At 33.4% G+C, this 23,984-nt stretch overlaps 1 protein-coding gene across 1 annotated transcript in view; it reads right to left on the reverse strand.

Annotated features, from left to right (window-relative positions):
- Positions 1-23,984, reverse strand: part of KCTD8 (potassium channel tetramerization domain containing 8) — a 257,355-nt gene that overhangs the window by 143,570 nt on the left and 89,801 nt on the right. The gene's annotated exons all lie outside the window — the stretch shown is intronic.

Below are 23,984 nucleotides of genomic sequence, written 5' to 3' on the forward strand. Positions count from 1 at the left end.
TCAGTAAATAACTGTGGCATGCATGAATAAATGATGTTCTGAAGATAACATTATGCATTAGATGATCTGATATTCACTACAGGACTGAAATGAGTTCAATTTTTAGTTATTAAAAAATGGATTTTTATACATTAAAAGTACCCAAACAAACCCATTTAGTTAGTATCAAAACCAAGTTAGATTTCCACATTTTTTTGGCTATGTTTCTTCAGAAAAAAATAATGTTGATTCCTGCAAAATTATCTTTGTCATTGATTTTCAAATTGTCTGCTCAGGGACCATAAGGTTCCAAGGAGGTCTGGGGATCTCAGTAGGAAGCCAAGACCTCTGTGGAAGATTTCAGAAATGAGTAAAACACTGAGTTCTGAATTTGAAGGGCTTCAGGCTCACACCACTTCCCACTCACCTTTTTTCTTTAATTTTATACATTGAAGTCCCACATAATATTTCCTTTGGATTGGGTGGTATAAAAAATGAGGTTTTATTACTTTAACAATGTAACAATCCAGGAAATATTGTTAATGTAAAGTATCAATATGCTACAATAGGACAAAGAGATCATAAGATCCTTGAAATCATGAACCGGAACTTTGAGTAACTGTTATTTCTCTGCCTAGAACACTACTGTGTACAGAGAGATGGCATCAGTTATAGCTATTTGAGCTGAAAATAATCATTTATTCTTTATTAAACATTTTAGTTTTGATTTATTCAGTCAACATTCATACTCAATCCATCTCTTCCTATACAGGCATAGTCTAAAAAGAAGAAAAAATGAAATAGTTTATGTATTTCTCTTTTTTGGTAATAAATAGTTGAAAGGAAGAAAATGGGCCAGGGTATCTAGAAAACTTCTCGCCTGGTCACCACTAGGGACACAGGCACCCTCTTCCCATTCCATGAACCCTGAAGCTTTTGCTCACTTACCCTAGACCACTACCCTGGATGCAGCCCAGGATTCATGAAAATGAAGTCAGCTTACTAAATGAAGGTCTGTTAGACCTACTGAACAGACTTTTCAGCTTACACTGACATTATACACATTTATCAATGACGTGTTTGAGCTCTGTACTACCTCTGAAGCACTGAAATGCTGACTTATGGTTGAGTATGTGATATATGTGATGATGGTTAGGAAAAGGCATGGCTTTCTTGATTGACAGGGACAGGAAATTCACTAATAAAGAGACCAGAAAGTAATCAGACTAACTGCTATTAATCCAATCTATTGAATTTTCATTTCAGATCTTTTATACTTCAGCTGTAAGAGTTCCATTTAATTCTCTTTAATATCTTCCATTTCTATTGTTATCATGTTCATGTTTCTATTTAAATCCTAAGCATGTTCATAACAAGTGACTTAAGTCACTTTCCACTATTTTCATCATCTCTGTAATTTCTACATTAGTTTCTATTATCAGATTTTTTTCCTAAGGAGATTAGGGTTGCATTTTTCTTTGCATATCTAGTAATGTTTTTGTTTGTTTGTTTCTGGACATTGTGAATGTTATGTTACTGAGTACTACATTTTATTAGACTTTTCTTCTGACAGGGAGTTATGTCTGTCTGTTCCTTTTGAGGCTTTTAGGGTTTTGGTGGGGGGAGGATAGGTCTAGTGTAGCCTTTATTCTGAGCTAAATTTACATCTATTTCTAAAACATGACCATTATGGGGTCTCTTATGAATGTCTCAGGTATTCAAACAGCTCTCCCTACTCTAGTCTGTTGGAATTCAAATATTCCCTAGCCTTGTGTGATGTCTGAAAACTGATCATATTATAGCTCCCTATTCAGTCCCTAATAGCCTCGTGGGATTTCCCTCTACATCTGGCTGGCTTGGTATGCAATGACAGCCTCAATGATACCACTTTTCAGAGTTCTGCAGCTTTTTTTCTCCACAGTTTCCTCCTGCCTTGCAAAATCTGGCAATCTGGACCTCCTCAAATTCTATTTCTGTCACCTCAACTCAGAGAGACCCCTGCACTCTGTCTTGGCTCTTCCTCCTTGCATCACAGTTAGGAAAATGTTTTCAGGGGAAAAGCCAAGGTGATCATAGGGCTCTCCTCAGTTTTTCTCTTCTCTTTGTGATCACGGTCTTGTATTTCCCATTGCCCAATGTTTAAAACCAGTTGTTTAAACTATTTTATCCAGTGCTTTAGTTGTGTACTGAAACACAGCTATTCCAGCCCCAGTTATATAAAACACATATAAATTTTCCATGTTGGAAAATTTGCTTTGGATTATTCCAAGCATTTTTATTGCTCACCCTGCCACCAATATTAAAAAAAAATCTAGTAGATATTCAACCCAAACTAAAGTTAATTTTCTAACATCCATCCATAATTCCCCCTTTCCCATTCTTATTATCACCAATCTACTTCTTTGTTTACTTGGGTTTTTTTTTTTTTTTCAATAGCATACAACATATCTCCCTTCTTTCAATCTATTTTTTAAAACAAACTAAATATATTAATTTTCTAATATAAAATTTTTATCATATCAGCTTCCAGGCTCAATCATATCTGTTTTTTTGTAATTTTTAAATTAAGTAAAAACTTCTTAGATTGGCCTAGCAGCCCTCCCACTCCCTGGCCCCAACATAACATTTTCAGCCAGTTTGATTCTATTCCTTCATGCTTACTTTTCATACCAGTGAAACTGGATGACTCTTCCCTAAATATGACACAGATGGAGCCTCTCTCCATCTGAAACAGACTCCTCTTCCAGAGCCTTGCTTTCTCTACTTGTCATCACATCTTTAAGGTCCACCTGAGATACTATACTTTTCATGAAGCCTAAATAAGATAGATGTAATATCCTTCTTCTGAACCCATAGAGTACACTCTTATTTTATTAATTTATTGAGCACTTAGCATGTGCCACTTCTTCTAAGCATTTAGTGCAAATTATTTCATGTGAGTGTCATAAAACCCTGCTGAGTCAGTACTGTTATTACCCCTATCTTACAAATGGGGAAAATAAGGGACAGGGATGCTAAATAAGTTGTCTAAGGTTACATTACTTGTAAGCACGATGCTTTGTTGCTTTATTTAGCACATCCTTACAGTATCATAGATATATTATAAACTCCATGAGGGCAGTGGCTTTGCAAAACATTTAGGAAAGACTTTGCATACAACAAAGATGATACAGTAAGTATGTATTCCACGTGCTCTGGAAGGCAGAAAGAGTGAAAAATAATAGCCATGAAATGCTATTCTTTTTTAAAAGTTGATATGATTTTAGGAAAATCAATAAAAGTATAATAATTAGGAAGTAGGTAGTAAATAATAAAATAGTTTTAGCTGCCTTGACACTTTATTTTGTACAATTGTTTTATTAAAACTAAAAACTGGAATAGAAAACTCTATGAAAAATTGAGTTAATTGAGAAAAATTCAGTAAGTGCCACTTATGATGAAAATTCTATTTCCAGATAATTAAAGTTTACCTCTTTATTCAACAAAATGTTATTTTTAAAATTACTAATTATTGTTGAGAAAATTATTAAAACATATACACTTTCCTCTGTCTTTTAAAGTAGGGAATAACAAAATATAATTTATCCTCTCTCTTGATAACATAGTCATCAGAAATATTGATTACTAAACTATGCAGTTATAAGGTCATGCCTTCAAGAATTAGCGAGATCAATGAAGACATTTGCTTTATTGCTGGGCATGTTGCTTCTTGTGTCTTCTTCCTCATTAGGAACCATGATACAGTGTTTCAGCTTTTAGTTACTCTAATCCCTGCTGTCAATATTTTGTGATGTCAGATTTACTAAATTAGGCAACGTAACTTTACACATAATTTTAAAAATATTCTCTGCCATTATGGGTGGTTCTAATCCTGCTACAATCCTATATGGACTTTGCAGTATGTTTTCCATTAAGAAATTGCTTTCATTTACTTTTTAGTGAATTTGTTATGACTGCTAGAGTTGTCAAAATATGACTTTTACACAAACAGAGCACTTACATAACTAGAATAAATTACAGTCCAGCATCTTAGTGAAAATTATTTGGTCTGCGTACTGAGGGCATGGACACAATCAATTGAGAAATCCAGATTAGCATACTTCTCCATTCGATAATGTTAATCTCCAACTAAGATGTGATTTATTCATCTTTACATTCCATATGGTGCAGTGTAGTTATTTAAAATGTTCAATAAATGGAGATAAAATATTTGCAAATCATATATCTATTAAAGGATTAATATCCAAAATATATAAAGAACTCATACAACTCAAAAGCAGAAAAACAATCCAATTCAAAAATGGGCAAGGACTTGAATATATACTTTTCCAAAGAAGATATTTAAATAGCTAACAGGTACATTAAAAGGTGCTCAACACCACTAATCATCAGGGAAATGCAAATCAAAACCACAATGAGATATCACCTCAAGCCTGTTAGAATAGCTATCATCAAAATAAAATCCCAAAAGATAAGAAATGCTGCTGAGAATGTGAAGTAAAAGGAACCTTGGGGCACTATTGGTAGGAACGTTAAATTGGTGCAGCCACTATGGAAACCAGTATGGAAGTTCTTCAAACAATTAAAAATAGAACTATCATATGATCCAGCAATTCCACTTCTGGGTATACAGCCAAAGGAAATGTCCAAGAGATATCTGAACATTCATGTTCACTGCAGCATTATTTACAATAGCCAAGACATGGAAACAATCTAAGACATGGAAATAACCTAAGTGTTCATCAACAGAAAAATGGATAAAGAAAATGTAGTATCTATATCTACAATGGAATACTATTCAGCTATAAAAAAGAAGAAAATCCTGCCATTTGCAACAACATGAATGGACCTTGAGGGCATTATGCTGAGTGAAATAAGTTGGACAGAGAAAGACAAATACTATATAATCTCACTTATATGTGGAATCTAAAAAAAAAGAAATCACTACCTCAGAAAAAGATCATATTTATGGTTACCAGAGGTGGGGAGTAGCGGGTAGGGGAACTGGATGAAGGTGGTCAAAAGGTACAAATTTCCATTATAAGATAAAAAGTACTGGGAATGGTATGTACAGCATGATGACTATAGTTAACACTACTGTATGGTATATTTGAAAGCTGCTAAGAAAATAAATCCTAAAAGTTCTCATCACAAGAAAAAAACAACTTTTTCTCTTTTTTTCTTATATCTATATGAGACGATGGACGTTAACTAAACTTACTGTGGTAATCATTTCTCCATATATGTAAGTCAAGTCATTATGCTGTACCCCTTAAACTTATACAGTGCAGCATGTCAATTATATTTCAATAAAACTGAAAGAAAAAAGTTCAATAAATGAATAAAGCTGCTGAAAGAGTTACATATAATCATTAAAAAAATTCACAGATGTATAGAAAATAATCAATACAATATAGCAAAATTTAAATAAATACAAAACCTAAGTATTATCTTCAACAATCATTTGCAAAATAATCACTATTCAAACATAGAATATAATTACACAAACAAATGCACACACACACTCAGCCCTATATATAGATACAGAATACAGAAATTCTTCATCGCATCCTGGCTTTGCCCCTCATGCTTGAGTATTATACATCCTTCTCACTTACTCTGAATCTTTCATAAGTTTCAGATTTTGACTACAGCTTAAGAGTGTTTAACTTTGCATCAAAAGTCTTTTTTATTGCCTCTTACTTAACTTTAATCTTTTACCTACTTTATCTAAAATTTATTAAGATCCTAAAAATCCCAAGCAGTTTGCTGTGAGTTAAGAGGGACGGATGTAGTCTCTCTCTCTACATTTCTTTGCATCGTTTCTTCTTTGCAGGCAAATAAAAAGAAAGGAAAGACTAAGCATTATTAGTTGACAATTATAAAAGAGTAATTGCTCCTATCTATAGATCTCTTAACATGTTCCTAAATCCCCATTTCTCTACCTCCTATCAGGTGGCTAGATCCTGGGCAAGGTAGCATCAAATGAAAAGAGCAATGTACTAGAATTTATATGATCCATATTTCATTTCTGTCTCAGCTACTTGCTGTCTGTGTAACTTGGAATAAGTGGTTTAGTGTGTATGAGGATATTAATGACCATGATGGTTACGACATAAAATTGTCATAAGACAATAATTCCATATTTAGAACAATATTTTGAAAACTCTAAACAGTATAAAATTATTAAGTATTACTTTTTAGACAAATTTCCTTGGTAAGATGTCATACGATTTTTCACAAAACTCAATTTAAAGGCAATTATTGCAAAAGAGACGTTAAAACAAAAAAAACTTCGAAACAAAGACATAAAAAGAGTTAACATGTACGTTACATGAATTAACCCATCTCTCTCCTCTACCACATCATTTTGTCCCCCTTTTAAAGATGAAGAAAGTGAAAAAAAAAGCAGTTAAATAATTCAACAAATGTCACACTAGTAAAGTGGTGGGACTCTAGCAACCTGACTCCAGAGACGATGTTCTGGATCCAGGCTTTGTCCTTGCTTCACTAGTCTACCCTTTTCTCCTTCTCTCCACTTTCCTCCATTATTACCAGACCACTAACACAGAGAAAGGGGAACAAATATTTGAATGAATGAATGAAGCATTCTTCTTCTCTTGATTAAGGTTAATCCAAAGCTCAGGTAATTCCATAAAACTACTACATTTGCTCTCAGTACTCAAGACCAAACAGCTGAAGTGTATTACAAGAATGTTTTGAACTGAGTAGGGGTCAGTTAACAACACTATTTAACAGCAGAGGATTCCCCTCCTAAATCTAATTCCCCAACAAAAGGGAACAAAGAATATTAAGTTAAAGTCCATGAGAAATTCTGCTCAAAGGAATCACGAGAATTAGATATATCCTTAAGAGGATGTGAGTGGGAGCACCACATGTAATGGTCACCATTCTGTAACTTACCCAAAATTGAGGGGAAAAAAAATAATGAGCTTGTGTATATACTTCTTTTTTTTTTAATTTTTTGTTTATTGCAGTAACACTGGTTTATAACATTGTATAAATTTCAGGTGTACATCATTATACTTCTATTTCTCCATAGATTACATCATGTTCACCACCAAAATACTAATTACAACCCATCACCACACACATGTGCCGAATTATCCCTTTCCCCCTCCTCCCTCCCCCATATACTTTTAAGTAGTTACTCTATTTTGTACATTGTACTTTCTGTTTGAATAAATGCTATCCTCTGGAATCATCAAAACAAAAGGAAATATGAAAGTTAAGGAATAACTATGTCTGCCATAATAGTCAAGATCCTCTCTATTCATATACATATTCTTTAATTAGATGTTCTGGATTTCACTGTTCTACTTGTTTGGGATTTTTTTTTTTTCTATTTAAACTATAGTAAAAAACAACATGTGAAGGAAAAGAAATACTGCCAGAAATGTTTTCTTATGGTAATCTTGAATGCTATTAAAGTTTCTAAATATAGAAGATGAAACTGAGTTGGAAATTTCTACCAAATCCATAGAAGAAGGACTTTAAAAGGTCAAGGTTCGTTTTTTTTTTTTTTTCCCCTCTCTTGAAGCTACACACTTCTTGCAATTTAATATGAGCATAAACATGTTGCTTAAAATATCAAGGTAGGGTCATTGCTTAATTAGCAGTTTAAAAATTATTTCAATCAAGGCCATTACAGTGTAAAGGATACGCAGCAGAAAAACTGAAGGCAGTGGAAAGTGTACTGATTCAGGAGCTAGCAAACTGAGTTCTAGTCCCAGAACTGCTACTAAGTGACATTTGCACATCACTTTCCTCTATGAATCTCTTTCTCTTCTTTGCTAATAAAGTGATTGTTTCACATGATCTCTAAGGTGACATGATGCATTAGATTGAGTCATTGTATTTTCTCTTATTTGCGAAGAGGTTTTGTTTTATTTCTATCCGTTCTTCCAAATCTCCCCTTTGATTTAGTGTTTCAGAGAGAGATAAGGAGGACTTCCAAAACCAAAACCTTCATGCTATATAACCTGTGACTATCATCACCAAGAGCTTCTTATTTCTGAAGAATACAGTTTGCTTTCTGATGCTTGATCTACTGATTTGTTTTCCTTTGCTTTCTCAAGTTACTATACAACTTGCTTAGTTCTGCATTCCATGTAAAAGGGAAAAGCACTTAAATTTCTACCATATTCCCCACAGACGGCAATACAGTGCTGGAAACAAGAGATATTCAAATATCGCTCTTAAGAAAACGTATTTGATTTAGTGAGCAATAAATTATGGTTTACTGAACAGCTTCAAGAGGCAGACTGCAGAGGGTTAATTCCTGACTCACCACCTCCTGCTCAGTGACCCCTGGTAAGTTTCTTAATCTCTCTGTGCCTCAGTGTCCTTATCCACTAAGTGAAAATAACCTACCTTATCAGATATTTTTGAAGATTAAATGAATTAGTATGTGTAAAGAATTTAGGAAATTGCCTGCCACACAGTAAGCACCCCATAATATACATTAGCAATTATTATATTGCATTTTTTTTCTATTTTGGCATCCAGTTGAAAAAGAAATATTATCAATAAAAGAAATATAGAATAACAGTTTATAATCCTGGAGTAGAAAAGTCTGCCCTAACATGACGGAAAAGCATAAGCTATAAAAGAGAGACAGATTAAAAATAGGAAAAAAAGCCTGTAAAACGTACCTCCATAAACAAAGTGAAAGAACAAATACCACACTGGAATAAGATATTTGCATCATACAAAATAGGCAAAGTTTAACAACCTTAATTTTAAAAGAGTTCCAATAAGTAAATAACAAAAAGACAAATAACTCAATTAAAAGTAAGGAAAGGATATTGCCAGGAAAAGATATTCAAATGGTCCCAAATTACAACCTCCTTAACAAAAAAATTGAAAATTAAAATGCGATATCCTTTTTTGACAATTGATTTGCCCAGAATAAAAAGATTATGATTATTATTCAACGTTGGAGAGAACGTGAGGAAACTAGCGCTCCAAAACAACATGTCTGGTGTGAGTGGAGATCACATTAAAGAGCAATTTGTCATTGTCTGTGGAAAACTGAAATCACATACTTTCAATCTAGTAATTCTAGCTCAAGGGATCTACTATAGAGATATTCACATACACTTGCAAAGAAGTTCTTTGCAACATTATTTGTTATAAATAATTGAAAGACCTATATACTCATTAAAAGGGGAAGGGATAAATTAATTTTCAGAACACTCAAGCTATGGAATAATAAGCAGCTTTCTTCTAAAAAAGGACAGATCTACCAATAGGAATATACATCACTGTTTAAAAAACATGCTGCTGAGTAGTTTTATATTATGATCCATGTATTATAAATTACACGTTAGGGGGAAAATATTAAGAAATATATCTCAACGACAGTCATGAGCATAAGTTAATTTTTTTTCTTCATTCTATTGCTGTGTTAAGTCCTCTCAGTAAAAACTTCTTTCTTACTTATAAGAGTTGCACATATTTGTAATTAATTGTTTGCATGGGAACAGGATTACATGCATGTGACCTTGAATTGACACTTTTATTCATTAAGAAGGTGATGCATGTAATGCATAGGTACTTTAAAAATCTTTCAATACAATGATTTTATAAACTAAAGTAATGCTTTCTTTGGCTTTTATTTTATCAAAAGGAGAGTTATGATTGCCAGTGTCATTATTTCAAAACTTTTAACAATATAGACACATAACATTTTAATGACAAAATGATGTTTCTTTCTATTGAATCAGTGTCCAAAACAAAAATGCCATTTGTGTATCTATCTTAACTGACAGGCATTCATATTGAGGTTTCACGTAAAAATTCAGTAACAGCTGAAACACAATTCAGAATGTCAAGCCAGTCTATTCAGTACTCCCCCAAATTTTAGCAATAAAATCAAGTTGCACAAATGTCATAAAAATGTTACTATGGAAGCATATTTAACAATTCTATTTTCTCTTTTAAAGGTGTCTATACCTAAAAAGATGTCTATACCATTTATTTCAACAACTGAAAATATATGGCACAGTAAGAAAGGGAAAAAAAAAACACTTAATGAGGCCATGATAGCTGTGTTCAAACACCAGCAGTGTTGCCATGTGAAGAAAGAATAGATTGACACACAGTCTCCTGCTCCAGAAGGCTGAAGTTGGGTGTGTGGAAACAGCAGAGAGGAAGAATTACTTTAGCCGCATAAGAAGCTTTTAAGCTTTCGCTTTTCATTTCATACAATTCTCTACTACCTGCGTGATTTTTTTTAAGGAATCTGTATTTTTTTTAGAATGAAAAAAATAACATTCAGGAAAAAAAGTAGATAAAAAGTAAGAAGAGTCATGGAATCTTAAAGAATTGATGTAGAAAGTGACTTTAGTATTGTCCAATAATAGAGACGGTTGTCTCAAAGAGTACAATGCTTCATCCCAGGAAGCTTTCAAATGGATACTAGGCAATTATATTCCAGAGAAATATAGGCCAAGTTCCTTCTTTAAATAGAGATTGAACTAAAAGATCTCTCAAGTCTCTTTGACATACAATAGACTACCATGGCATTATAGCATTTAGTCCTACACGTATACGAACATTACTCTAAATGTAATTAATCTCCACAAGCCTAACACATCTGGAAACACCTGCACAGCAAGTTACTCATTTTGTGAATAGCACGGTTGAGGTTGGAGGATCTCTGGGAATGGAAAAAGGGTTAAATACCAACCCTAACTTAACTTCATTGCTTTGCCAAAAAAAAAAAAAAAAAAAAATTACACACCTTATTTTAATTCCTGGAGACATTAAGTTATTGTATAGATTTCTCTTAGTTCATTTAATAACACAACTTTCTACGGAAAGAAAATGTAAATAGTTATACCAAGATTTGACTTCCTAATTCTCTAATCTTTGCTTCACTAAACCTTTTTGTTATAAATTAGCATGTACTGACATTAAAATCAATGAGATTATACATGTATAATATATGAGATAATAGTAGAATATATATATAGAGAGAGAGAGGGAGAGAAATACGGTGAATCCAGAAATTCTATTACAGTATATGACCATATTTAGCAAAGCATTTACTACTAAACTTTACAGAGAACTGCCCGATGGGTGTCAGACTGTCATCTATTATCTTCCTCTAAGGAGGAGTGACTATTTGTTGGTTTTGCTCTCCAGCGTTCAAATCCTCTTCTTAAAAGCATCCAATTTTCTTTTGAGGAATTATATTCTGCTCTCTTTCCCAGTGTGTAGCACTGGTGAAAAGATAATTCTCAGGAACTGCCTCCTACTGAAGAAACCCAAAGACCAAATTTTCCCTCTCTTTACCTAAGGAGAGTCAGGAAGTCATCTAAGTTGGGTGAATTAAATGCTCTGTGCCGTGAATATTTCAATTGAGGAAAAGATGCAAAAATAAGCAAGAACAGGTGTAGGAAAGCCATCACAGAGACAGCATGCTTTCAAACTCTCATACACGCTCCTAGGACTTTGGGGCTGCCATGGTTCCCGCTGTTTTCAAAACAGATCCTCAGAAACCCACAAATCTATGATCTCACCTATATACTTCTTGTAAATTCTCCTTTGCATAACTTAGCCAAAATCAGTTTCTATTGCTGGTAACCAAAATCCATAGATTATCAGAGGGCAATGACAAAGTATATAGTTATAGTACTAACTTTAGATACACAGTGAGAATTACTAACCCTGATATAAAATAATTTTAGAAAGATTTACAAAAATGCCAGATACATAGTTTTACAAGGGTAATTGATACATAGTAGTTCATAAAACATGCTATTTACAATAGTAGGAAAACCAATCAAATACTAGGATTAAATCTCATAAAAGATGTGCAAGACCTCTTCACACAAAAATATATAACATTTTGTTGAGAGAAAATGAAGATCTAAGAAACTGGAAAGATATGTTCATGGATTCGAAGTCTCAAAATTTTAAGATGTTAATTCTCCCCAAATTGCTCCAAGGATTGAATAAAATCCAAATAAAAATCACAACTTTGTGGTGTGTGTGTGTAACTTCACAAGTTGATACTAAAATGTGGAAATACAAAGATCCAAAAATAGCTAAGACACTACTGAGGAATAACAAGGCAAAAAGACCTGCTTTATGGCATATCAGAGTTATTATAAAAATACAATTATTAAGACAACGTGGTATTGGCACAAGGACAGATATGTGAACAAATGGAACAAAATGGAGAGTTCATTACCAGATGCATGCATATACGGACAATTGATTTTGAACAAAGTTAGCACTTTATACAGTGGGGAAATGACAGTCTCTTTCAATAAATGATTCTAGGACAATTGAATATCCACATGGAATAAAATTAAATTTGACATCTATTTCACATAATACATAAAAATCAATTCTGGCTAAACTGTAGAGAAAAATGTAAAAGGCAAAACAATAAAGCTTCTAGAATAGAATATAGGAAAGTATCTTTATGAGAGGGCAGGGAAGGATTTCTGAAACAGGATACCATAAGTTCTAACCATGAAGAAAAAGATAGATAAATTGGACCACATAGAAATAAAGAATTTATGTTTTCAGCAGACAGCATTAAGAGAATAAAACCCACACTAGGAGAAGATATTTACAACAAACAACCAACACAGGATTTTTATACTCTGTGTGTGTGTGTGTGTGTGTGTGTGTGTGTGTGTGTGTGTGTATCAATTATACAAATCAACAGAGAAGGAAAAAATGATAATCTAACAGAAAAATATGCAAGAGATTTAAACGAATACTTCACAAATGACCAAATGGAACTCAATCTAATTAGGCAGATATGCAAATTAAGAGTACACTAAGATACCAGAACACGCCAGAGGGGCTAGAATTTAAAAATCTAACAAATACCAAAGGTTGGTAAGGAGGTGAAGTAATGGGGAAAAATATCACATGGCTAGTGGGAGGGCACAGTTACAGGACTTTGGAAAACAGTTTGGTTTTATCTACTAAAGCTAAAGATACACATACCTAGCAGTTCCACACTTAAGTATACACTCAAGAGACATGAAGATAAAAACTAGAAATAAGTCAAATGTCCATGAACAGTAGAATCAATTTTAAAATTGTAAAATAGTCATTCAGTACCACAAAGCAATGAAAATGAACAAAACACAACTACATGCAACATGGCTACTAATGACCCCAAACATCATGGTGGGAGAAGCTAGGCGTAAAACCATGCTTATTGCATGATTCAATTTCTTCAAAAAATGGTGCGCTACACATGTTTAGGGATGTACAGTTAGGAGTTAAAACTATAAAGAAACACAAAAAAATTAGTAACATTAAATTAGTAACCTTAAAGTCAGCTTAAAAATTAACTTGGGAGGCTAAGGAACAGACAGTGATTGAGAGGGCAAAGATCTATTTCCTCTCCTGGATGTGGCTGCACAGGTGTTGGCTCTGCAATAGTTAAATAAAGTCTATAATTTTGCTTTATAGATTATTCTGAATATATGTCATGGCAATAAAAATGAAAAATAAATAAAATGAGAAATTTAACTGTCCAAATAATTTTTACAAATCTGAAAGCCCCACATAAATTAATAGAATAGCACTGCAAAATTTTTTTACATAAGTCCTTGTTTTCGTTATTTTATTTTTTCCTGCCTAGATTTATACATTTAGCAAGATTTTAACATACTATTACTTCTTCTACTAACAGGTTTTCCCTAACATATCAAATTTATTTCTTATCCTATTGATATTTTATTGAAATTAATGGCAGAATGAAGTTTGTAAAAGAAATAAAATGAATTAAGTTTTGAATATATCACTTACAAAAAGTATTGATCATCCAAGTCATCATTTATTTGTAGACTGGACAGTAAGCACACCTCTGAGACCAAGAAGGAAATAAAATATATAGGAAATATAAATGGAACTGCCTCTATATGTTCATTATCTTGTACTGAAGTAATATAAAATTCAAAACACTCAACATAATTAACTCATTTTATGCAAATGTCATTGATTTCTTATTTATTGAACTTTGTTATTTCGATCTCACTGCTTGTGAGACCTAATTCAAAGTTCAAACTCATGTAGAACACTTACATTTCTCTAGGCTTAGACAAAATTTCTAGTACCATAGAGCATTCTGAATAAATTCAACCTTGATCAGATTGAGATCAGATAAGAAATTTATTATTAAAAATTTGCATACAGCTCTCCGCTAAATATTTTTGAGAGAGTACAGCTTAACAAAATAATACATTTTTATTCCACCTGTATGGATGTACACGTGACGTTTTTTAAAATAAGGAATAATGCATCATTTCAGCAGGACTGAAAGCACGGTTGATTATTATACTGAAGATACGTACATACATACAGAAACATATACACACTTCTCAGGAGCAAAACTATTTATCCCTATGATTCAGGGGACTGGGACTGTTTCAGTGAATTTTTTCAGTAGATGGAAGTTAACAGCAATCAAACATCTAAATGTTTTCTTTTATATTTAATAAAATATTTTATTCATAAAAAGGAACATATAGATCATATAAATTACAAATAAAATAAAATGAAAAAGTAAATTATCCAGATTGTTTCAAACACACTGTCCAAAGTCTCTAAGAAACTACAAAATTTTTATTTGCTTTATGTATACCTGACCTCAAAGAAAAGATAAAATATATCGTTAAAAGCCCTGCTTCCTGTGATGCTTTGCACACTTACTGCATATGACTCACATTTTATAAGTGCCATCCAGGATCATACAGTTATCTTTTACGGACAATTTCATAAAATTCTTTAAAAAATTTTAGATGCAGTCAAAGAAAAATAGAATTGAAGCCGCCAGAAGAAAAACAACAACTATACTAATGGATGGTTTTAATTTTCCTTACATCTTCTAGAAGTCTGGAGAGGTAGATCAATGAACAAGTGCTTGCTTTATTAAATGAACTGAGTATTCTTTTTCAAACAGCTAGGAGATCAAGAGAACAGAATGGAAAGGCAATTCTTATATTTAATTCATTTGTGGAAAACTAACCAAAGTGAAAACAGAGAAATCCTTGAGGGATCCTTTCAGAAAAGCATTCATAAAAATTTAGTATTTGAAGCTTTAAAAAATTTTAAAGATTAACAAGTCAATATAAATGCAAAGCTAACAGTGTTTTAAACTTCAGACTGACAGACGTTAAATCTCTCTTAAAGATGCAATCTAGAAAAGCCGCCTATCTGGGGCTCTTCTGAGTCTTTTATATTTCATTTACTTATGGGTATATTTCTTTCCATACAGCTTTTTTCCATTTAATTTCCAATATTTCTTCTTCAGTTTTCTCAAATGCTCTTTTCTTTTCCTCTCTCCTTCTATCACAATTCATTATCATCTCTTCATTCTCTCTCTTAAAGCAGAACTTTCCTGAGAGGCATCATTAAAAGCCTTCATATATGCCTTATGCTTACCTGATCTCAAGCAAGGTGAGATTTTTCCTCCTTGATCTTATTTACTTTGAGTTTTTCACTGACATATTTCATCTGTCACTGCAATAGCTCTAGGGTTCATTTACCACATTCATTTGTGAAGATCCTTATTTTATAAGGGAGGCTATGAAATCATCTTCCCTTGGGATAATTAACGCTAGAAGAGTTGTCTTCCTGTCAGAAATGGTTTAGGTAAAACCTGCCTGAAAATATGGAAAATGCACTAGACAGGTAAGAAGCCTTTCTTAGTCTTATGGTATATAATGAGATATTATGCATTATTTGGGACATTGTTTAACATGTTTTTCTGAACAAAAGGACACTCACTTAGCAATACAATAGAGCCTCACCTGTTCAGATGGTTTGGGGTCAGAAATACCCTAAATATTTTTAAAATAAAAAGTATTAACTAACAATGCCTCAGATTCTTTCCTTAATGGGAATAGATTTGTCAAACTCTGATGTATTAGGGGAAATTTTTGCTGTTAGCCAATTTGAGCTAATTTTCTAGATGATGATAATAAAAATACTCAGAGTGATATGCACTCTGCATTGTTGAAATGGTCTGTTAAGTCCTCTTGAGCCAATATAGGAAAAACACAATTATACCAAATTTTGCCAAGTTTTTAATAGTTTAATGAGAAAAAATATCTCTATGAGAAATAATCCTGAAATAATAGGATAATTATGAATATTAAAAAGGTAAATGATACCATAATTCAACAAATGGCTAATGAAAACCTTATTTGTGTCAGATATAGTTCTAAGTGCCATAAGCATGCTTGAGTATAACATTGGCCTTACTGTTGAGTACTCTATGATCTCTTAGAAAAGACCTTTACACAAGTACCTATTACTCAAAGCAGTAACTGTTAAGTGTCACAAGAAAGTTAAAATCAGTACCCTACAAATATCAGAAAGAAAAAAGGTCATTTTAGGCTAGCTACATTTCATCAGGAATTTGGAGATGTCATGTCAGTTGGCTTCAGTGAATTGGTAGCATTTCCATAAATGATGAAGGTAGAGGAAAGAATGAAGGCAGCAGAAATATAAATAGAGGTGGAGGTACAGGAATAAAGAAGCCAAGGATGGGGTAGGAGAGTTCTGAATGGGTTTTGGCTAAAACGTTGGCCATACATAAGTGAGTTAATGGAATTGTTGACAGGTGTCTGAGCCTGAATTTTGGTTGATTTTGTATGTCAAGTTAAGAATTTGGGGCTTTTTTCTTTAGGCAGATGAGAATTATTAAGAGAACAAGCATTCTTTTCATTTAATCGTAAACCAAACTTTTATGAGTTTGCTGATAATACTCCATTTTATAGTTAAGGACACAAAACCCTAGAAAGATTAAAGAAGTGTGTCCAAAATCACATAGATAGTAAATGGTATTTATTCCAAATCCCGTACTCTTTCTACACCACAATGCAAAATAGTTACTATAACAATATGAGCAGTGTTGTGCTTGTGGAAGATGAAATAGCGTGTAGAGTGTGGGGCAAAACAGTGAAGGAAAAGACTGAAGTCAGGGATATGAAGAAGTTATTATAAAAATAGTCCAGGTGAGATGAAATGGAAACCTACTGTAATTGCAGTAGGAAAGCAATGGAAAAGAAATATTTCAAATAATACTGCGAAGAATCTACACAATTTCTTTACTGAATTGTAAAAGGACACCAGAATAACTTCAAGAGGCTGCTTCTTTCTGTGTTAAAGGTGAAAAAAGCTCTAAAACTTTAATCCAGTTAAGGCCAAAAGAAAAGAAATCAAGAAATAGCAGATATTTAAATACTAAGAAATAGCTCAGCAATTCCAAACACAATTCTCTAAATACCAAAAGTGTTATAAGATGTACTTATAATATTTAAGCCATCTGCTTTACTCTTTTTGTTTCTATAATTTGGGTTAAAATAACCTGGTAAAATTAGGCAAAAATAAGCACGGTGTTACAACGATTAAAATAACTTTTGAAATCGATATGTTCAATTCACTTATGCCAGAAAGGAGTTTGTATGCAAGATGGTAATTTAACCAAGAAGCTAGAGGAATTAAAAATACATTTCTTTTTTTTATAACAACTGAAAGCATCATTAATTCTAAGTATTTCCTTGATGCCTGTCACCATGGTATCAAATCACAGAACTATTAAAAGAGAAACGTTAAAAAGAATTGAAACTCTTATGTCTTTTTATTCCATTGTAAGTCATATCAAAGCTTAGGAACGAAGAGAAATACTTCCAAGTTATTTATTCTAAGGTTAAAGGAGGACATTGAAAAAATGTATCTTTGATGTATTCCTGCACATTTTAATACTGAGACTAGAGCTGGTCTCCAACAGTATGGATCAGGAGCTAGGGCGTCTAACTGAAAACTCTCTGCCTCCAGCATCAGTGAACGAAGTTCACTGCAAGCCAACAAACACAAGGATCACAGACTTGAGTAAAATGAGAATCTGTAAGAAGGACCAGGGTAGAGAGGGAAGATGTTAGGAAACAGAATTTCTCCTCTAGGCACACCTATATTTTTGCATCAATTTCTGAACGGTCTTTTGTGTGTTCCTAAACAACTTACCAGTTCTATTAAAATTGGACATTATGGAAGTATTCCTGCCAGTGATCTCATCCTAAATTAAAGATTCTTAGAATAAATAGAAGTCATTTTATTGACGTTCAAGCAGACTACTCAAAGAAGTTGCAAAATATTCAGCTCTACATCTAAATGTATAGCCACATTTATATCCTAGTATCAAGAAAACAGAGATGTTTGAGGGCTCCTAGCATGGAAAAAAAAAAACATCTGTGGTGGTTAACAATTGGATATTTCCATGCAAAAAAGAAAAATGAATAGAAACAGAGCTCTTACAACTTTCACAAAAATCATCTCAAAATGGATCATGGACCTAAATGTAAAACACAAAACTATAAAACTGCCAGAAGACAAAATACAAGAAAATTTATATGACCTGGTTTTGGTGATAACTTTTTAGATACACCACCAAAAGCACTATCCATGAAAGAAAAAATGGATGAATTTGACTTCATTAAAATTAAAAACTTCTGCACTATGAAAGACACTAAGATAAAGAAACGACAAACCATAGAAAATATTTGCAAAACACGAAACGACAAACCACAGAAAATATTTGCAAAACACATCTGATAAAAGACTGTATCCAAAATATACAAAGAGCTCTTAAAAGTCAATGATATGAAAACAAACAAACCAATTTAAAAATGGTAAAAAGATTTTAACAGATACCACACCAAAGAAGATATACAGATGGCAGACAAGCAGATGAAAATTTACTTAACATATGTCACTAGGGGATTACAGATTAAAGCAGCATGATACCACTCCACACCAATTAGAATGGCTAAAATCCAAAACACTGACAATACCAAATGCTGGTGAGGACGTGGAGCAACAGGAATTCTCATTTATTGGTAGTGGGAAAACAAAATAGTACAGCCACTTTGGAAGACATTCTGACAGCTTCTTACAAAGCTAAACATAGTTTTACCATATGATCCAGCAACTGTGCTCATCCAAATGAGTTGAAAACTATGTCCACACAAAAACCTGCACACAAATGTTTATTCATAATTTCTAAAAATTATGGAAACAAACAACATGTCCTTCAATAGGTGAATGGACAAACAAACTGTGGTTTGGAATATTATTCAGCAATAAGAAAAAGTAAGCTATCAAGCTATAAAAAGACATGGAGGAAACTTAAATACATATTGCTAAGCAAAAGAAGCCAATCTGAAAAGGCTACATATTGTACAATTCCAACTATATGACATCCTAGAAAAGGCAAGACCATAAAGACAGTAAAGATGCCAATGGCTTCCAGGGGTTCAGGCAAGGAGTAAGGGAAGGAGAAGAGAGGAACAAGTGGAGCACAGGGGATTTTTAGGGCCTTAAAACTATTCCATATGAAACTGTAATGACAGATACATGACATTATACATTTTCCAAAACACATAGTATGTAAAATACAAACAGTAAACCCTAATATAAACTATAGACTGTAGTTAATAATGTATCAATATTGGTTCATCAATTGTAACAAATGTACCACACTAACGCAAGATATTAACAATAGGGAAAACTGAGCAGAGAAGGTGGTAGGTATATGGGAACTCTGTATTTTCTGCACAATTTTTCTGAAATCTATAACTCTTCTAAAAAATAAAGTCTATTTTTTTAAATATTAGAAAAAAATCTGTGAACGGTTTAGTTTTGAGAAAAATAGGACTTTGCATAACAGCATCAATGAAAATGTGTCTTTATAATGTTAATTTCATCTAGTTCCACCAAAATTCTTATACTATCCCTGAATACAAAGATGACTCCAAAGTGTACAAAAAAAGAACATGTTATATTGAGCACCGAGATATTTTAAGAATATTTAATAGGGGCCGGCAGGGTGGCACAAGCGGTTAAGTGAGTACGCTCCGCTGCGGCAGCCCGGGGTTCGCCAGTTCGGATCCTGGGCATGCACTGACGCACCGCTTGTTAAGCCATGCTGTGGCGGCGCCCCATATAAAGTAGAGGAAGATGGGCATGGATGTTAGCCCAGGGCCAGTCTTCCTCAGCAAAAAAGAGAGGAGGATTGGCATTAGATGTTGGCTCAGGGCTGGTCTTCCTCACAAAAAAGAAAAAAGTTTAAAAAAAAAAAGAATATTTAATAATTTTAAATGAATTCCTAAAAATAAAATGAATGTACCAAAATGTAATATAGAGCTGTTGAGAAGAATGACATCAATTAAAAAAAAAAAGCAAATAAAAAAAAAGCAAATGAAAGTAGCAAAAACATATCATCTATAACCTATCAAAAAGGCAAAAAATAATAATCTGAATAAAAATACATTTATCCAGCCTTGACAAAGATGTAGTAAAACGGACATCATCTCCAAAACTGATACAGATTAAATTGTTGCAAACTTACTAGAGGGTATAGAATGCATAAATATATTGAAATTTTAAATGTTTATACCAAGTGAACCAGCAATTTCATGTAGAAATTTATCCTAAGGAGATAATCAGACAAGGAAAAAAACGATTTATGTACAAGGATATTCATTCTAGTCTTGTATAATAGAGAAAATTGGAAGCAACAAACATGTCCATCAAAGGAGAAATTTTTAAATAAATTCTGGTCACTCTTTACAATAGATTACTATGCAATCATCAAAGTGGAGCTGCTATGTGTCTCGTTGACAAGGAAATATCTTGCTTACAAAATGAGTTTGAAAAGCAGGTTGTAAAATTATGCTTCCAACACGATTTACATAATATTATACATAGGCTGTCTGCATCGATACATTTATATGTGTTTCATTATGTGTGTTTGTGTGCAAAGACAGAGGGCTGGGAGGGAATCTGCTTTTATTTTTATATCTGACTTCCTAAGAATAAGGACCTGGAAAAAAAATAATTCAAACAAGTGGGCAAGCAAACAGAAACAAAATCAGAGAGCTTACTTACAAAGACCTTCATGAGGGGAGACTTAGCCATGTGGATTAGCTCGTCTCGCCGACTAATAATCATTGTCATCATAAATGTTGAATCCATAATTCTTTGTAACCAGATTTGGAGCTACAAATAATCACTATCAATTTCTGGCAGCCTAATTAAGCAACCCAGTCTTCCTCTTACTATCCTTCTGTCATTTGTAAAGTCCTGGAAAGCCCTAACCCGATGATGAGTATACACTCTCCTTTCTCCGATTATTCCTACCCCCATAGACTGAGTGGTCTTTTTAGAATTGAAACTTTATCATGTTACATGTGTTCTATCCTGCTCTTTGAATCACCTAATTAAAAAACTTGCAGTGAATTCCCATTGCTCTTAAGATAAAGATAAAACACTTTAAGATCCTGCCTAACGGCTGTTACCACCCCCTCCAGCCTCACCGTGAGCCACGTTCTTCTCCACACTCCAGCCGCTCCTGTCTTCTTTCAGTCCCTCAGACTTGCTTGCTCCCTTCTGCCAAGGCTCTGTGGACAAGCTGCTCCTTCTTCCACTTCCTCTTCCCCTAGTTAACTCCTGCTTCTCCTCCACATGTCAGTTTAAGCATCGAGTCCTCAGAGAAGCCCTCCTTGACCTCTCTAATTAGGTGAAATCTCCCATTATGCAATCACATGGCATCATGCACCTCTTTTGTTGCTCTTATCATAGTTGCAATTTATGATAAATTTGATTAATATCTCTTTCCTCTATTTCACAACAAGCTCCAAGACTATATGGAACATGTCTATTTTTGCTTACTATTGCATTGCCAGCACATAGCCTGATACCCAGAAGGAACTCAATAAATCATTCATTGAATGAATGAATGAATGAATCAATCAATCAATCAATCTCAAAGCTAATAGAATTCTTAGATGTTCATCCTTCATTATTGGATCCAGTTTAGCACATCAGGCTGCAATGTTTACACTGTATATTAAGTTAACAACAAGGAATCATGTATGGACAGACTATCACTAAATTTATAAAGAAGTATTTTTAAACACGAGTAAAATTAAAATAAAAGCTGTTTTGTCTTAATATTCAACTCTTTTGTGGGCTCAGTATACTTGAAATTAAAATTAATGCCACCTCTATTCAATTAACTAAATTGGTGTTATTGAAAATCTCTGAGACAGCTACAGGAAAAATGATGGTGGTATTTCTTTTTTACTGACTACAAGTTTGATGATCTAGGCAGATGATCTTTAAAATATCTTTCTAGCTTTTAGATGTCTAAAATACAGCAAATGACACCATAGAAACCATCACCCATCCAAAGATATTCATAATTTTATACAATCTTTAAAGCTATCACTGTAGTTCGCTATCTTAAACTATGATAGGGACCCCAAAAACAGAACTGACAGAGTAGGAAAAAATATCCTTTTCTTCAGAAAATCTTTTCATTGCCTTATCAAGATGGTATTGAGCTGAAATCCTCTGATATGGGCAGTCATGCCGAATCTTTGAGATTAAGGATAAAACCAGGATTCCACAGACATCACATAGAGCTTCTTGAATAGTTTCATCAGTGTCTGGTTTATATCTTTCTTAAATGCAAGTTGGATTCTTCATGAGCCATACTCTGGAATTCAGCCAATGACTGTTGAAACTCAGTGACACTAAACCGACAGCAGTATGCCCAATCACAAAGTTGTTTTTGGTGAGATTAAGTGGAAGACCACATTTAGTGTACGAAAAACCCTAAAAATACAAATAGAACAAGCTATGCTTAGATCCCTTGACTGTTGGAATTAGTCAGCAGCAGAAAGATAAATACGGATTTTGGCACCCAGAACAGGAACAGGTTTTTTGAGGGAAAAAGCTGTTATGTAAACTATAAGGTAAAGAGGTAAGCCCAGAGACGACAAAAATAAACCCTGTTAGACTCATCTTTACTCTTCAGTATATTGAAAATCACTTGCTTCAGAGAAAGTAACATAACACAAAGTTATAATTAAATATGAAGGACAATGATGATATTTTGAGAAAGAATTAAAGTTTTCATAATCATTAAGAAAACACACTTTCTAGAAATCTTACCTTCTGGCACATTTCTGTATCTGGACTGGGCTGCTTCTAACTTGATTTTACACTTGACTGGACTTCAGTGAGTCATCAGTACAGACACTGCTCAGCTCCTTCTGTTCTTTTTTGCAAAGTTACACCCAAGCTGGTCATCCAGGTTTTCTACACCAGCAACTCTATTCAAGTAGTTGCTGAATGTACACCAGTGTAAGGAAGACATAGAATGAAAATATTCCTTTCTGATTAAGGGGAACAAGTTAGAGGACTTAATGTCATAAAAGGACTCTACACTGGAATAGAAATGCGTTAAAGGGGAAGAAGTATTCCCTGAGCATAGTCTTCTGTAATTGATTGGAGAAAGATTATTTAAGCTTAGTCTTCTATAATTGATTGGAGAGGGATTAATTAAGCTGTTTTAAGGCTTTCTGTACTTCTAATTAGGTCATGTTCAGCATTCTAGAGAACAATTCCTAAAGGAAAGTTTTTTTCCCACTATATAGGAAAGCTGAGCATAATGACTGGTTCAATATATGCTCCATAGTGCAAAACCAGATAAGAATATGTTTAAGAGAAAATAACCATTCCAAACTGCCAGCAGGATGTACACATTTTATGTGAAGAGGTTTGCAAATTGTAGAGCGCTTAAACATGTGAAGTCTTTTGAGTACTGCTGGACTTAGTTGATAACCACTTTTTTTTTAATAAAAGGGATAAGAGATTATAATAGATGAGCACAATTGCTTTTACTGACAGTTCTGAGTACTTGCAGTTTTGTGTTTTTTTAATAAACAATATCATACCTATTGGCTGGAATTTTCCTGCAATTTACACAAATTCTCAACACATTTTCCGGGGTTAAAAATTACCCAGATATTTCAGAATGATGAAAAAAAATACAAGTTGGATGAGAACAAGTGTCTCCTGACACTGTAGTTCTTTCTGTTTCTGCATCTTAGATAGCAAGATTGGGTTGTCTTTTCACCTACAGAGTTTACACA

The sequence above is a fragment of the Diceros bicornis genome, chromosome 8 (assembly GCF_020826845.1).
Source record: "Diceros bicornis minor isolate mBicDic1 chromosome 8, mDicBic1.mat.cur, whole genome shotgun sequence".
NCBI lineage: Eukaryota > Metazoa > Chordata > Mammalia > Perissodactyla > Rhinocerotidae > Diceros > Diceros bicornis.